The sequence below is a fragment of the Amphiura filiformis genome, chromosome 20 (genome assembly GCF_039555335.1).
Source record: "Amphiura filiformis chromosome 20, Afil_fr2py, whole genome shotgun sequence".
NCBI classification, from domain to species: Eukaryota; Metazoa; Echinodermata; class Ophiuroidea; order Amphilepidida; family Amphiuridae; genus Amphiura; species Amphiura filiformis.
This window is the reverse complement of record NC_092647.1, coordinates 46,758,621-46,772,900: the sequence shown is the minus strand read 5'-3', so window position 1 is coordinate 46,772,900 and position 14,280 is coordinate 46,758,621. Positions and strand designations below refer to the sequence as shown.

General features: G+C 33.6%; 1 protein-coding gene across 2 annotated transcripts in view; it reads right to left on the bottom strand.

Moving 5' to 3' along the window:
* LOC140141852 (uncharacterized) overlaps positions 1–14,280 on the bottom strand; it is a 625,910-nt gene that overhangs the window by 167,746 nt on the left and 443,884 nt on the right. Inside the window, exon 4 of one of the 2 annotated variants that reach the window (XM_072163721.1) lies at positions 12,345–12,528. The gene's annotated coding sequence lies outside the window, so the exon portion shown is untranslated. Of the gene's footprint in view, positions 1–4,427; positions 4,678–12,344; positions 12,529–14,280 lie in introns of those variants that run through there. The other variant, XM_072163722.1, reaches the window with a different exon arrangement.

Here is a 14,280-nt window from a genome sequence, read left to right as displayed (position 1 = left end):
AGGGGATCATTTGACGAGAAAGCCCTCCCCCCAAAAAAGGGATGACTTTTTGTGACACAGGAAAATTTTTACCAAGGTCTTTCCATGAGACTGGAAAAAAATCACCAAAAAGAGCTAAAAAGGGGGTCTTTCCATGAGACAGGGAAAATTTGTAGGTTAAAATATTTGATTTTTTTTTTTAAATAATCAAAAATTTAAATTTAAAAAAAATATGAAGAAAAAATAATTAAATATTCTGTGAATTTTAGAGAAAAAGGTCATTCAGTGAGAGGGAGTTGAAAAGTGGGGGTCATTGTGGCTGCACATCCCTGTCACCCATTTTTAGTGAGTGGAAAAAAGTTCCTTTCGGGAGACAGATGCGCTGTAGGGACAACAATTGTCTGCCAGTGAGCTGAAACAAAATCTCCTCACCCAATAAAACACTGACTGGCTGGTATTTTATGCCTTTTACCCAAAAAGGTGTTCTTTCTTTCCATAACATGTTTTGTGGGGGGGTGTTTTATGACCCTGAATTTAAAAGTTGTTATTATTCATCTTCAATGTTTTTCCTTTTTATTTTATCTCTTTTCTCCCAAAAGTCCTTTTCCTGTTTCCCATTTATGTTTAATGATTCAAATTTTTTTCTAGAAACTCTGTTACTGTGGATTTCATTGCTCTATAATATCAGAGCTGCATTTTTCATGTAAAAAAGATAAAAATTTTACTGTATTTTTATGTAATTTATTTCATATCAGAAAGTACACCTGTATGGCCTTGAGTACATAAATGGAATATATATAAACTGATGTGTAGAGCAAATTTGCACTTTTGGTTGAAGCCAATGCAGTGATATAATATGCTACTATTTTATCATGTCACTAGTTTCAAGTCTGGTCTTGAGACATGGTTTAAAGCAATAATTTGCATATTCCTATTTAAATGTTAGTTTTCACTGATCATGTGTATATAATTAGGCCTATACATATGCATGGGATGTGTTAGCCATCACTTGATCTGTGAACTCAGAATAAAACCGGAGATCTCCGGATATAATATAAAAACTTTCATTTTAAATGTAATTAAAGCACTTCAGGCTTAGTTTTTCACATGATGGTATTTCAGGGCACCATTGGACATCATGCAAAAAGTAGAAATTCAAGAAAAACAGATGGTGTCACTGTTACATATTATGGCGTTAATGAAAATGAATGTGATGCAAGACATTGAGCCAACCAAAATGTATGATAACAAGTAAACTAGTTATACAGATCCAAATATGAATAAATTTCAGTAATCCCCATTACCCCCCCAAGAAAAAGTAATTCATACTCTCTTAAATTGGCCGGTTGAAATACATCAATCTTTTAACAGATTGAAAAATAGATTGAAATGTTTTTTTGTTTTCACTCTAACTCTCTTTGTAGACTGATTTCACTATCTAATCAAGTGTTACTCCAAATGTACCGCCAAATGACATGTGTTGCATAATGTTTGGAATGAGATTTCAAATTGTTTTAGAGTGAACATTTTCAATCTTTTTTTACAACTGGAAAGGATTTGTCCCTAATTTGGGACGGCAAAAGATTGAAAAACAATGAAAATCAATCCTTTCTACTGAAAATTCAATCGAAACAGATTTGTCCCTAACTTTAATCACTAAAAGATTGAGAATCACTTCTTTTGATTGAAAAAAGTTAAGAGAGTATATGATTTAAATAGATACCATTAAAATTATTAACAAATATGAAGATGGCATTCTCAATATATTCATTCAGTGTGTATTGAAAAACATGTTTGGCTGGTTGAGATTCTGGTGCAAGGCCTATCAAGGAGCATATTTTATACAAATCAGAAATTATTGATGCATGAACCTCTGACTTCGATATCTAAAAATAAAAATTGTGGGATGTACGCTGGTAGGTAGTTTAATGTATGTTATATTTCATCAAGGCTTATATATTGTTTTTCTCTGTGCAAAATCATTGCCACTCACTTCCATTTTTTTAAAGCATATAACAAATGCAGTGGCATATAGTGCCAAGGGGGCTTCCAAACTTTGGTTTTTTTCCCCTGGTTGCCCCTATATTCAGAAACAAAATTCAATATTTAATTTAAAAAACCATAATACACAGCAAAATATGTTGCCAGTGCCACTGGACAAATAAGTTCAATTCTGAAATGACGTGATTCTTGAAATCAGTTTTTCTTACATAAAGATGACACGTTCATATCAAAAATGAGAATTAAGGAAGCACTCTTTTAGGAAATCCTGTAATTAAAAAAGGACATTTTGCTTCCCAGGACTATTTACTTCCATTCCTTGACCACAATGTTGTTGGTGTTCCCAGTGCATGCTGGGAAAGGGGAAACAGACAAAAATCTTTATGGAAAATTTAGCTTCAATACCCAAAGAAATATACATTTTCAATCCAGAATATTACAACTTTACAAGGCTGTGCTTTCCCTATTATGCTCTATAAACGAATTGATGTGACAATGTGGTATGCTTTTAACAATAGTTTGATGATGTTATCAAATCGCTATGGTAATAATACATTCAAAATTTTACAATTATTATCTTATCATGTTTTAAAATTAAATTTGATGCTTTTTTTTTATACTTGGTTTATGCATTAGTATAACTAAGTGGCAGATATTACATAACTCCTGAAGATACATTCTTGAAAGCATTATTCTCCACACAAAAAATCGAATGAATAATGATGTCAAAATGGTTGATACATTATGTGCATAAAACATTGTAAAATGGTGCGTGTGTTTGCATGCTGCACATTCTCCCTCTCGGCAAAGTAGTGTGTTATGAATAGGTGTTACTATTTTTCCTGTTCATCAAAGTGACATTACAAATAAGAAAATTGTAATAAATGTGACTATAATTATGTGGGTATAGAATTGATACATAAGTCTGCCATATGACTCCCATAATAATAATATCACTGAAAAAACTGAGCATATACAATTGGGTGATTCTTCATGAAATAAATTGTTAAATTCCAATTAAAATGATGATGATGGATTAATTCAAAATCTATATAACATTTTTGTGATAAATGACATCTGAATCTGACTAGAATACGGTGGGAGGAGCACTGCACTCATATATTTCATTGCATATGAACAATCCATCACAAATTAACTCTCTTCACGCGGGTGTCGACTGCAGATGACAAGTTTTAAAAAAAAATTTAAAATTCAAAAATTTCAGAAATGTAAATGTTCATGACCATATTTGGAATCAGCATGAAAAATGCATTAAAATGAGTACAAACAAGCCTAGTATTGATTCATTAGTTTTTAAGATAGCTCTTTATATTTTGAGAAAATAATTCAAAACTTGAACTTTTTCCATTGAAGCGCATGGCTAGCACGCAGAGCATTAAGTATCCTTCTTTCATGCTTCATTGTCATTAGCATGATTGGAGGTCTGTCTATTGTGTTGGAATAATAAATTAATATTCACTCTAACACTTATCTGCATTTTGGCAGAGGGACAGAACAAAAGAAAGAAAGAAAGAAGGTGAAGAAAAAGTTGTTTACCTCTCTAAGGCTCTGTCGTGTTTCCTATTTCAGAAAACTATTTCATCAGGTAAGCTTATCAAAAGGCCTAGATAGAAACAACTTTCCCTCAGCCGACATTATTTATTGGCCATGATTAGATAAAAACAAAGTATGTTTTAAAGCTGTTGTGTGAATTTGTTTTGCACATTTGCCATTACACTGCATTGGATTTAAAATCTTCACAAGCTATCATTGTCAAAAATCACACATCTGAACCTATAACATACCCTTTAATTATCTTTTTCAACAATTGCCTGAAAATTCTTTTTTCTACAAATCATCATTAAGGCAAACCAACACTAGCAGTATACAAAGAATCATTAAAGGCCCTTTACAATTAATTCTTAATTCTAGTTGGTATTCATGTAGGCCTATACAAAGAATCATAAGCAATGAGTTGCTGCGTAGCCGATTTGGTTCAAACAGGTAAAACCAAATTGCGCAATCACTTCTTATTCCCCTGTCGCATCCTAGCTAGATAGTAATAAATAACCTCAATTCACGGGCAGCATCAATACCTGTACAGGTGCGCTGTACGTGTGCGTTTGCCACTATTACCTAAAATACATTTAGCGTACTATTGTCTGAACACTAAGACCCTATATGGGACAGCATAATAACTAAGTATGTAAACTGTGATGCATGACAACACACTGGACCTTGACACATATGACATACCCCACTGCTTTTGAATTACAACACCGCCAATAATACGCTTGGTCAGGCGTAATTTATCAACATGATTTTCACAAGCGATATGTCCACCGACTGGAGGAGGCGGGTATAGTTATATTAAATAGACAACACGGTCACCATGTTTACTACTTGCTAGACGCCTGCATGAACATTCTCAACACCATGATACATACCTGTGTTATTTAGAAGCCAAGTAATAATTTCCAAGCGAGCTTGTTTACCCTGTCTTTGCCTCCCACCCTCCTACAGATGACAAACTCCGAAGAGGCTAGCACAGGGTTATCCTGCCACTTACTCTGATAGTCTTATTTCCTACCAATCCATATACGCAGCAGTATACGCTTTACCAAATGGTAATAGAGCTCCGGTGCAAACTCGAATTACCCAAACCAATGTTACTTGGCTGCCAACCAATGTTGGACTGTATGTATGTATGTATGCAATGTAGCTAGGTCTTATGTTCTAATACCCCTGATTCGCTCAGTGCGTCTGTGCAGTGTGTAACTGCATCAACGTCGCTACATTGAAACCTTTCTGACGACTTATTTGTCACACATGGGGAGGCACATAATAATGACTAACAAAAGAGGCTAACCTTTTACATGGGCTAACACCATCATGACATAATGGATTTTAACTGTCACCATGAACTTGATCCAAGAACAAACACGCTCATCCATCCTACGCAATTACTATACAACGTGGATCATATTTAATTGCCCTATTCATATAGTGTCTGGAGGGTTACCTGAATGTCAAAACATTTGAATGTATACATAAGTCGCATGAATTATTCAGACCACGGATGGACATAAGTGTGGCTAGCAACATAGGAACACACACTTGCACGTGCCGTGATCAGATGCTGAATGGTACATTTTGAACATACATTATGCTCATTAGGTGCGATGGTCAATGCTGTTTTTCAATGCCATGTAGCATTGTGTTATTTTAGAGATCCATTTTTGTACAAAACAGGTTTTAAACATAGAGATTGAATAAGGCTTGTATCAAATGCATCTTTAGGTGACACCAATTAAGCACCAAGCATGCCATCAATTTGCTCAATTGTATTTATTTGACCAACTATGACCAAATTTTAATTTTTAGGAAGATGATGTTATTCATATTTTTCTATGAAATGCATAATCAAATGTTAATCAAACTACTTGATGAAAATTTACACAGAAATAGAGTTAGTTTAATCTAAATAATAATTAAATAAATAACAGAATATTTAGTATAATGCATGTTAACACAATTATTAAAAAGATAAATGAATGAATGAAATAAATATATAAAATATGTGTCAAATGAATGAGTGCAATAATTCTTAAAATATATAAATAAAATGCAGATATGTCTAAAAAGGACAAAATAATAACTTTATGATGATTAGGAATAAAGCTGAATAACATGCCTAGCATAGGTGTAGAGATTACCTTCCACACTTTGGCATTATATCAATACGACCATGTAAAAATTATTGTTTTTTTGTTATCGTCCCTGCCCAGTATCGTTTTCTTGCGCTCTATGTTTTTTATCTTTTTCAATTTCATGTATAAATTTGGATTCAAAAGCTATAGCAATTCATTACATGATAAAAACATTTTGAAGTTGTTTTTGTATAGTGTTCTACCCCACAGAAGCTAAAATAAATCATTTTCCAAGAATGTGTCATTTAAAGGATTACAACTGCCAATTGTGCGTTGAAAACAAAAACTCCCTCATCAATTGATGAAAATCCTGCTGACGAGAACCGAATAATTAATTTTATGCTGCCTATACAGATACAAGAGCTATCTATTTATGGTATTATGTATAGCAAATCAGCCATCTAATTCTTGGGCAGCATTTATAGTTTAATGACTTGCCAATGGAGAGGTAATAAAACCATTTCCTACATTATTGATTGGATTTTAATGTGGTTTACAAAAAAAAAAAAAAAAGCTCTGTACATGTGTATGTGTATTAGTATCGACTGAATGCTGGATTTCAAGAAGTGTCGTGATACGTCGTACGAAATTTACTAGACGGCGAAAAGTTGCAGGAAAATCAATTTCAAGCTATTGCTATTGACAGGAATACTTTATATTTTTACTAGGCTTTTAGATTCAATGAAAAAACAGCATTACTCGCTAAAAATAAGTATTTATGTATCGTGTATATAATGTGCGATGTCCTTGAAGAGATGACGCTCCAATTGTTTGTACTGGCCTTCAACATTCAAGTTGCAGTATCAATAAATTGTGATGCAGAAAGCTAAGAAAAACACAATTCACACCCAAAATTAAAACAAAAAATAACTTGAAAGTGATAGAATGTTTCCAATAAAGATAAAGCAATTTATATGCTACATTTCAATAGAAAGGTGAAAACATGAGAACAAAAAATTGAAATGAAAAAAATAATGAGATAAAGATGGAACAAATTACGAGCAAAGAATGTGGGGCAGCCATCAAGATTTAGGGCAACTAAAATGTTTTCATTGTCCAAATTGGCATTTATAAAACAAGCAATAACCAATTACTCAAAACTGGGGCGGCCATGTTAACCTCTTTTGCTGCTGCCCAGAGAAAATGAGTAATCATAATAATTTTCTGTTTTTATAGAGTTAGATTTAAAATATGAATATTTGTCTAAAATGTAAGCAAAATTCATGAGCAGAAAGTTGCTGATTCTTTCTAGAATAAATATTATGAAATAATTTTCATTCCAATATCTGTGTTTTCATCCATCCACTATAAGAGTAAAAAATTCATATCACAAATCATAAGATTTTTCCAGATCTTATTTAAATCAAATATCAATATTTTTTTAACAAACAAGATGGAAAAATGGCAATTTCTCAAGAATTTATATAAAATAAGCTAGATTTCTTATCCAATCTCTAAATATTAGCACAATTTCTCTCAATTCTGAGGAAAAGAGGACTCCTAGAATGTCCTTTTTTTGAGTCAAACAAGATGGAAAAATGGCAATTTCTCATATGAAATAAGCCAGATTTCTTAACCAATCTTTAAACATTAGCACAATTTCTCTCTATTCTGAGGAAAAGGGGATTCCTAAAATGTCCTTTTTCAGGCATGGTTGATAATTTTATCCCGTCTGACCACAATACTAGATTTCATAACATAAAGACATTTGGCATTTGGCCTGGGCAAGCGCCCGTCATGATTTCTCTCCTTATATGGTCAATGTGCTTCTAGGCTATTAGTGGACGTCCAAGTGCTTATCTCTTCAATAAGTATCTATTTTCACAGCTTTAGTCATTAGGGTAAATTGTATTGATCAAAAGGTTGGATTTATAAAGGAAAGGTTAGGAAGGAAAAGTGAGTGAGTTAGCCCCGAATCGTGTTAGAAAGGTTGGTGGCTGTGAGGTCGGTTGCCTTTTGTGCTTCAGTACGGTGGCACGCCTCATTGGCCATCTGGGATACTGTCATAGTAGTGTTGAATACTGACCATCCTGGTTAAGAAATGGAGCGATGCATTGCGTGTTGGCTTTGCTTGGTTGAACTGCTAGGGTCATGTCAGGGTAGCACAAGCCCTCGGGAATCTAAGCTATTATACTGGTACCTCATTACGGACGGACAACGCATTTCGCTACTATTATTATATTCCGCTTACGCTAGCCTTTTCATGAATGGGACAATAATGCTATATATAACAAATCAGTTTTCACTAAACTATACAAATTCATTTTTTACAATAATGATTTTTGTCTGAATTGCTCACAATCCATCAGTCTCAATATGCAAAGATTGACACTATTCAATCGGAATAAACAAAAACCTTTACTTTTGTTCAACATATGATTGGGGACGGTTGTAACATTGTTAGAAAATCTGTAGGCTAACGCTGCACAGCCTTTAGGTACGTCTTTATTACAGGGAAATGCTTGCCGTGGTAATAAGTCGAGTCGGTGAGTCGCGTCATTCGAAGTTAGCAAAGATGAGACAACCATTTGTCATATTTCACTCCCATAATTAAGCCGAACCATATGTGCCTCTGTTTACTAGTTGTAGGTGATGATTGATGATTCTACACTATAGCTGAGAAGGGCAAGGCCTAAAGGTCACTGGAGGATTAAAGGTCATGATCAAGGTGTCTAATAATAGCAGCTAAATGTCTGTTATTGATGGCCTGTTTGATGCGAGATTATTGAGATTTTATAATTAGAAGTGCTTGTTTGCTTTTGTGAACAGGTTCTTCAACAGTATTAAATGAATCAGCAAATCTAACATTGCTGCATTGAAACTGACCCTGTTACTGCAAGATGCTACATAAATAATGTAATATACCAGGTTATTTATTACATGCAGTATATTCGGCCAGATAAAATCGATTTATTGGTACTCGTCCGGAGGATTTTCATAAATTTATGATAGATGGAGATTTTTTGTTTTTTCAATGGAATATTAGCATTGTTAGTAATTTTTATCTTTTCCAAAAGCGCTCATGGAAAACAAGGAGGCTCTTTTTCTTTTCTTTTTTCTAAATGTGATATTATGAAGGATAAACCCCTAGAATACCACAAAAAGACTTGAAAGTGATCCTTGTTCAATATAATAAACTTATTCATCTGTTTTTCTTTTCCAAATCGCTAATCTGAATTCACTTCCATGATTCTGTCAGGTTTCTGATCCCATAACCCCACCTACGCTATCTCTAAGTATAGTAAAAATATCTAAAACACAATTCTTTGCTGAAATGTGCCATTGTTCTGCAAATTGTCTTCCTTCTTTTTGTCTTACTCTTTTCCAAAACTGTGTTAATTGTTAATTTCAATTCCACGGCTCGTCAGGTTCTTTTAACTTTTAAACTCCCATTGTTATTGTTCACACAAAGACTTACCTAATTATATATCTCAAAATATATTTAACACAAATTTCTTTGCTAAATAGAACTCAGTTTGTATACCACTGTTCAGCACAATGACTTCCTTCTTTTTCCTTTATGCGTATTTTGCTAATTTCAATTCTTCGGCTCAATCAGGTTCCTTAATGCTATGCATGCTAGCCATAGGATTCAGTATAAAAAGTCCCAAGTTTTGAGTTATTTTCTTAAAATGCCTAGAATTATCTTAAGAACCACTGAACCAATACTAGGCTTGTTTGTACTCCTTTTACTGCATTTTTCATGCCGATTCCAAATATGGCCATGAAAATTTACAATTCTGAAATTTTTGAATTTTTAAACAAAATTTGAAACTTGTTGTCTGCATTCATCACCTGTGTGGACTGGTTTAACTCCCTTTGTGACATTCCATATACCTAGAATATCTCTAAAATTATGTTTTTGAAACACAATTCTTTGCTATATACTTATTACTATTCAAAGTTTGTACCATTGTTCGTCAAATTTTATGTTTTTTTCGAATATGACTTATTTTCCCAAAACTGTGTTAATGGTTATTAATTTCAGTTCAATTGCCAATTTTCCCTTTGTGATTGTTCACAGAGTCCTATTTCAAATATAGCATAATTACAAGCTGAAAACATTATCTTCATGGTACAATGATACCTTGGAAGGCAATTGTTATTTTCTTAAAGTGCAGGTAAAATAAATTTCTATCAACATTGGTATTGTTCCTATAGTTACAAGGAAACCAATTATGCTAGTTTATCTCATATCCCTGGTTTTATGCACATCATTAACAGTCCAATGAACAATTTCTGAGATAAAATGATTATTTTAAAATAATTAATTACTGCATATCGCTCATTCTACAAAATCCGGTGCCAATAGCCTTTTTTCCATTCTTTGGTCCACAAAAACTTTGTCGAGCATTTAGGGCATCAAATATGTTGTTTTTCTGGTAGAACTCAACGAGATCTACACGGACATATATAGTTTTCCATACTTTAAATGCTTTCTTCAGCCTGATTAACCCTTGCAAAGGCTCAAAAATCGCTAAAAATGCGTTTCCACAGCTCAAGTGTCACATCTAACCCTGAATATTTTCTTTGAATAAATGCGATTTCTTTACATATTTGTTGTTTTTTAATTAGATAACGCACCATCATATTGTTTATCAACATTATTTTTTAGTGATTAAAATGTCTTTGTGTAATTCTAAAATAAATTGCACTTTCCACCAAAATGCTGTGAGCTACGTTACCCCTTTGTAACACACGTTATTGGAAAGAACTAAAACAGAGGTATCAATGTAATTTGCGGTTTTTGAAAGGAAACACTCATAGGTTTTTAAAAATCACAGTAAAAATCGTGATGCTGTAGCATTTTTGGCATAGAAATGTTGTAAACATTGAAATTTCGACCGACCATGTTAAGATTGGTGAGCTACGTTACCAGGATTCTACAGTATGCACTTGTATTACATGTACTTCCTAATAATATGTGAAAGCTACCAGTGGTCGAACCCCATTTATATTAGAATTAACCGACATAACGTTCTAACGTTCGCAAATCACATTAAAAACAAGTGAACTACGTTACTGTGAGCTACGTTACACACTCAATTAAGCATCTTCAAAACTTCTATGAAATGGTGAAATCTGTTTTACATTTCACTCAAGTGATCTTTAATTTGCTTTTATGACCTTGGATTGAGTAAAACCAGCCCATTTTATAGTCGGTAACGTAGCTCACATTACATTGAGTTTTAGTGTTAAAAAACATCATGACTTCCTGAAAGAAAAATATGCAAGTGGTGTTGGCTATTTTTTACATCTGAAAGTAGTGATACATTTACTTTTAAAAAACACAAAAAGCAGGTCTTTTTGAACAACTTTTATTTTTTCAATTTTTTTAGTGGATTGGCACCGGATTTTGTAGAATGAGCGATATTGTAAACCTGCAAATACGAGCTATGGAATACTTGTGTTTTAATTTTATGGTCTAAATCCTGATGTTGGCTTGGTGAAGTTTAAAATCTACTAAAATGATACGACACAATCATGCCCGTAGCCAGGGTTCATCCATAAATGAACAAAATCGCAAAATTGGGCCAACTATATCAAAATGTTAGATAAATATACCTCAAATCATGAACTTTCTGTGAAACTTGTCAAAAATATAGGCTCCCAAAAATCAATTCTAGATAAGATGAAGGTATGCTTTTGGCTAGAAAGAAGATTTCTCTTGAAAAGGTCTGCATTTGGAAGTCCGTCCCGAAAATATCCTGGCTACATATAGGCCTGATATGAAATTAAATAAATTATCATGCCCATATGCAATTTCTGCTGACACAAGTAGGCCTACAATCTAAGTGAAATATTCTAAAAGCAATTTGGAAAACATTATTTTGTCATTTTTGGTAAATGATAAAATTCTGATATCTAGCAAAAAATAAGTAAAATGGTAGGTCTCGTAACAGTATACAAGCAATTTCAATTAAATTGTAAATATTTCAGCAGATATTCAACATAAAAATATTATTCTTGCAAATACTCAAAAGAAAAACAGCATTGTTTTCAAAATGACAGTGTATTAAGGCATATTTCAGGCCAAATAAAACATGTTTCTCGTCCAGTTTACAAAAAAAAGGAAAGGGGGCTTTTTATTTTTATCGAAAAATAGGTGTAAATGCCCATATTTGGCCCTGTATTTTAGCGTAGAGAATAACGTCTGAAAAAAAAGAGGCGACTTTTTTTATTTTATTGTTCTGGTATGTATGCCCCTTCTAAAGATCACAAAACCTTCCAGAAGTGTTTCTCATTATTATATTATAAGCAGTTGAGGCTACAGAAAGCATCTCAACTTCCTAGACATTTTTCTTCAAAAGTTATAACTAAATTTAAAAAAATATAAATAAATTAAGCGGCCTCAAAAAAGGAAGCGAGGGGGACGAGAAACATGTTTAATTTTTTAATCTGCATTATAACTGAACAACCACAGAAGCACATTGATAAATTATGAATATTGTAAAAATATATTAATTTCCAACACATAAAAGTTCTCTTCATAATAATTATAATATTTTAGAGTAGCTGTATAGTATAATAACAAATTTGGTTCATACTATTTTGTATTTTAAAATACACATGAGCACATGTATATCACAGTGTCTATACCACTATCCTTGGCCCCAATTTATCTTACATTGCATAAAGACACACTTCACTCACCTTGCTCAGACCAGTGTGCAATCAATGTCAACTGAGCACAGCCGATTTCCACAATTAAAATCCTCTGGTTTTGACAAATAATAGTCCAGTTTTGCTCAGAATTGAATCCTTGGTTTTGTTTAAAACCACTCTTAGCTCTTCTGTATAAATGGTATATATTGGGGTACTCACTGACCCTGTGGCACTGTACGGAAAACAAGAAGAGAGATGGTGCGGTCAAGACTGGGCACTGTGCATTCAAAACATACGGTGTATGCAATGCAACAATGTGTGTGCATGTGTGCAACTGAATGGTCACTCTACTAGCCAGGTCCAGCTATCATTCATGCAGGCAAATGTGTACGACAACGGTCCAGTATATGTAATGCGTAGACACAAACTGCATTATTACTATATGACCAGCTGAGCACGGTGAGGCTTTCAATCATGAAACAGTCTAGCATGCATGCGCCACCCTCGGTAGATGAATACAACAACGTAACCGTGTTACACAACCTCCTTGTGTAGTTATAACTAGGATACTAGTATGATGGTGATGCACACTGTTGTGATCGTGGTAGAGACTGTCTGAAAACTGATGACAGCTGAGTGGTGGTGTGATGATGGCACGGTCAGTGAAAACTATACACCTTAAAGTCTGCAAGACTATTGCATTGACCGTATCCTCAGCAGTCATGTATAAACCCACATGATCACCTCTAAATCCAAATACCTAGATTTAAGACAGGATTTGGGGCGTGTTTAAAACAGGATCTGGAGCTTGCTAAACTCTGATTTAGGGTTCTAGGTACAAGTCTTTTAATACACTTCCTGTGACCTAAAAAGGTCTAAAAATAGGGGCAATCACAGACATAAACAAAATGAGCAATACAAACTAGGTTCTTTCAGGTCAAGGTTATAGCAACTCAACTTTTGACTGAGCACTGTGTAAAGATAAATTCACAAGTCACAGGTGGGGAATTAACTTTCTGTGTGACAACAAAAAGTTAATTTCTGTCACAAAAATTGTTAAAAATTCATTCCTTTTTGTACCAATTTTTCAAAATATACATTACAAGTTATTCAACTTGGTGTTACAATGTAACTGCTTCAGTGATTCAAGATTATAGTTCTTTGAGTAGGTTTTTGAGTTTTTGAAAATCAACTTGTACAATTTGTATATTTTTTTGTATTGGTAGTAAAGGCTTAACTAGGTTTGGATTATATTGGTGTGATTTATGAGCCATGTATTGAAAGGTGAAGCGCAAAACAGGCCATATCTATTCAAGAAAATAATAGTCAACAAAGATATTTTTATGTTGTGTAAAATATCTAGAATTGTATGAATTGTATTGAGGTGACAATGGTTGACTCCAATCTTGGCAGGCATGGATGAATGATTTACAGTATTTTACTACATGCGCAATGTTAGTCTCCTCAGCAGCCAGTTTGGTTGTGCTCCCTTCACATGAACAGCCTAACATGATAATGAACAAGTTCTTTTTTATTTGCTAACATTTTCCATGATGTCATCCAGCACAACTTATAACAAGACTTTCAATTGGTTAATTAAATTGGCTGCTTCATATTCATCAGCAATTTTAATCCAGATGTAAGCCTTTATAACTTTATGGCTACATGCATGTATCATCAATTTGCCAAGAACGAGTTTCTCATAAAATACCGCTTGTGCAAGGTAAGCTATGATGGTAAAAAATTGGTAAAAATATTCACATAGTGATTGTCATGTTTTACAACAACACTAAATAAATGCTACATGTATACTAGTGGGTTTTCAGCAAATGATCATGCTCAGATAATGTTACTCGCACAACTGATTGAGACTGGAAGTTCAATCCAGATGTCAATCAAGTTCCTGGGCGCAACTTCTAGTTAAGCCTTCTTAGCCAATCAGAAACAGTGTTATGAGTTGCCATTGGCAGAATGTTTGTGGGGA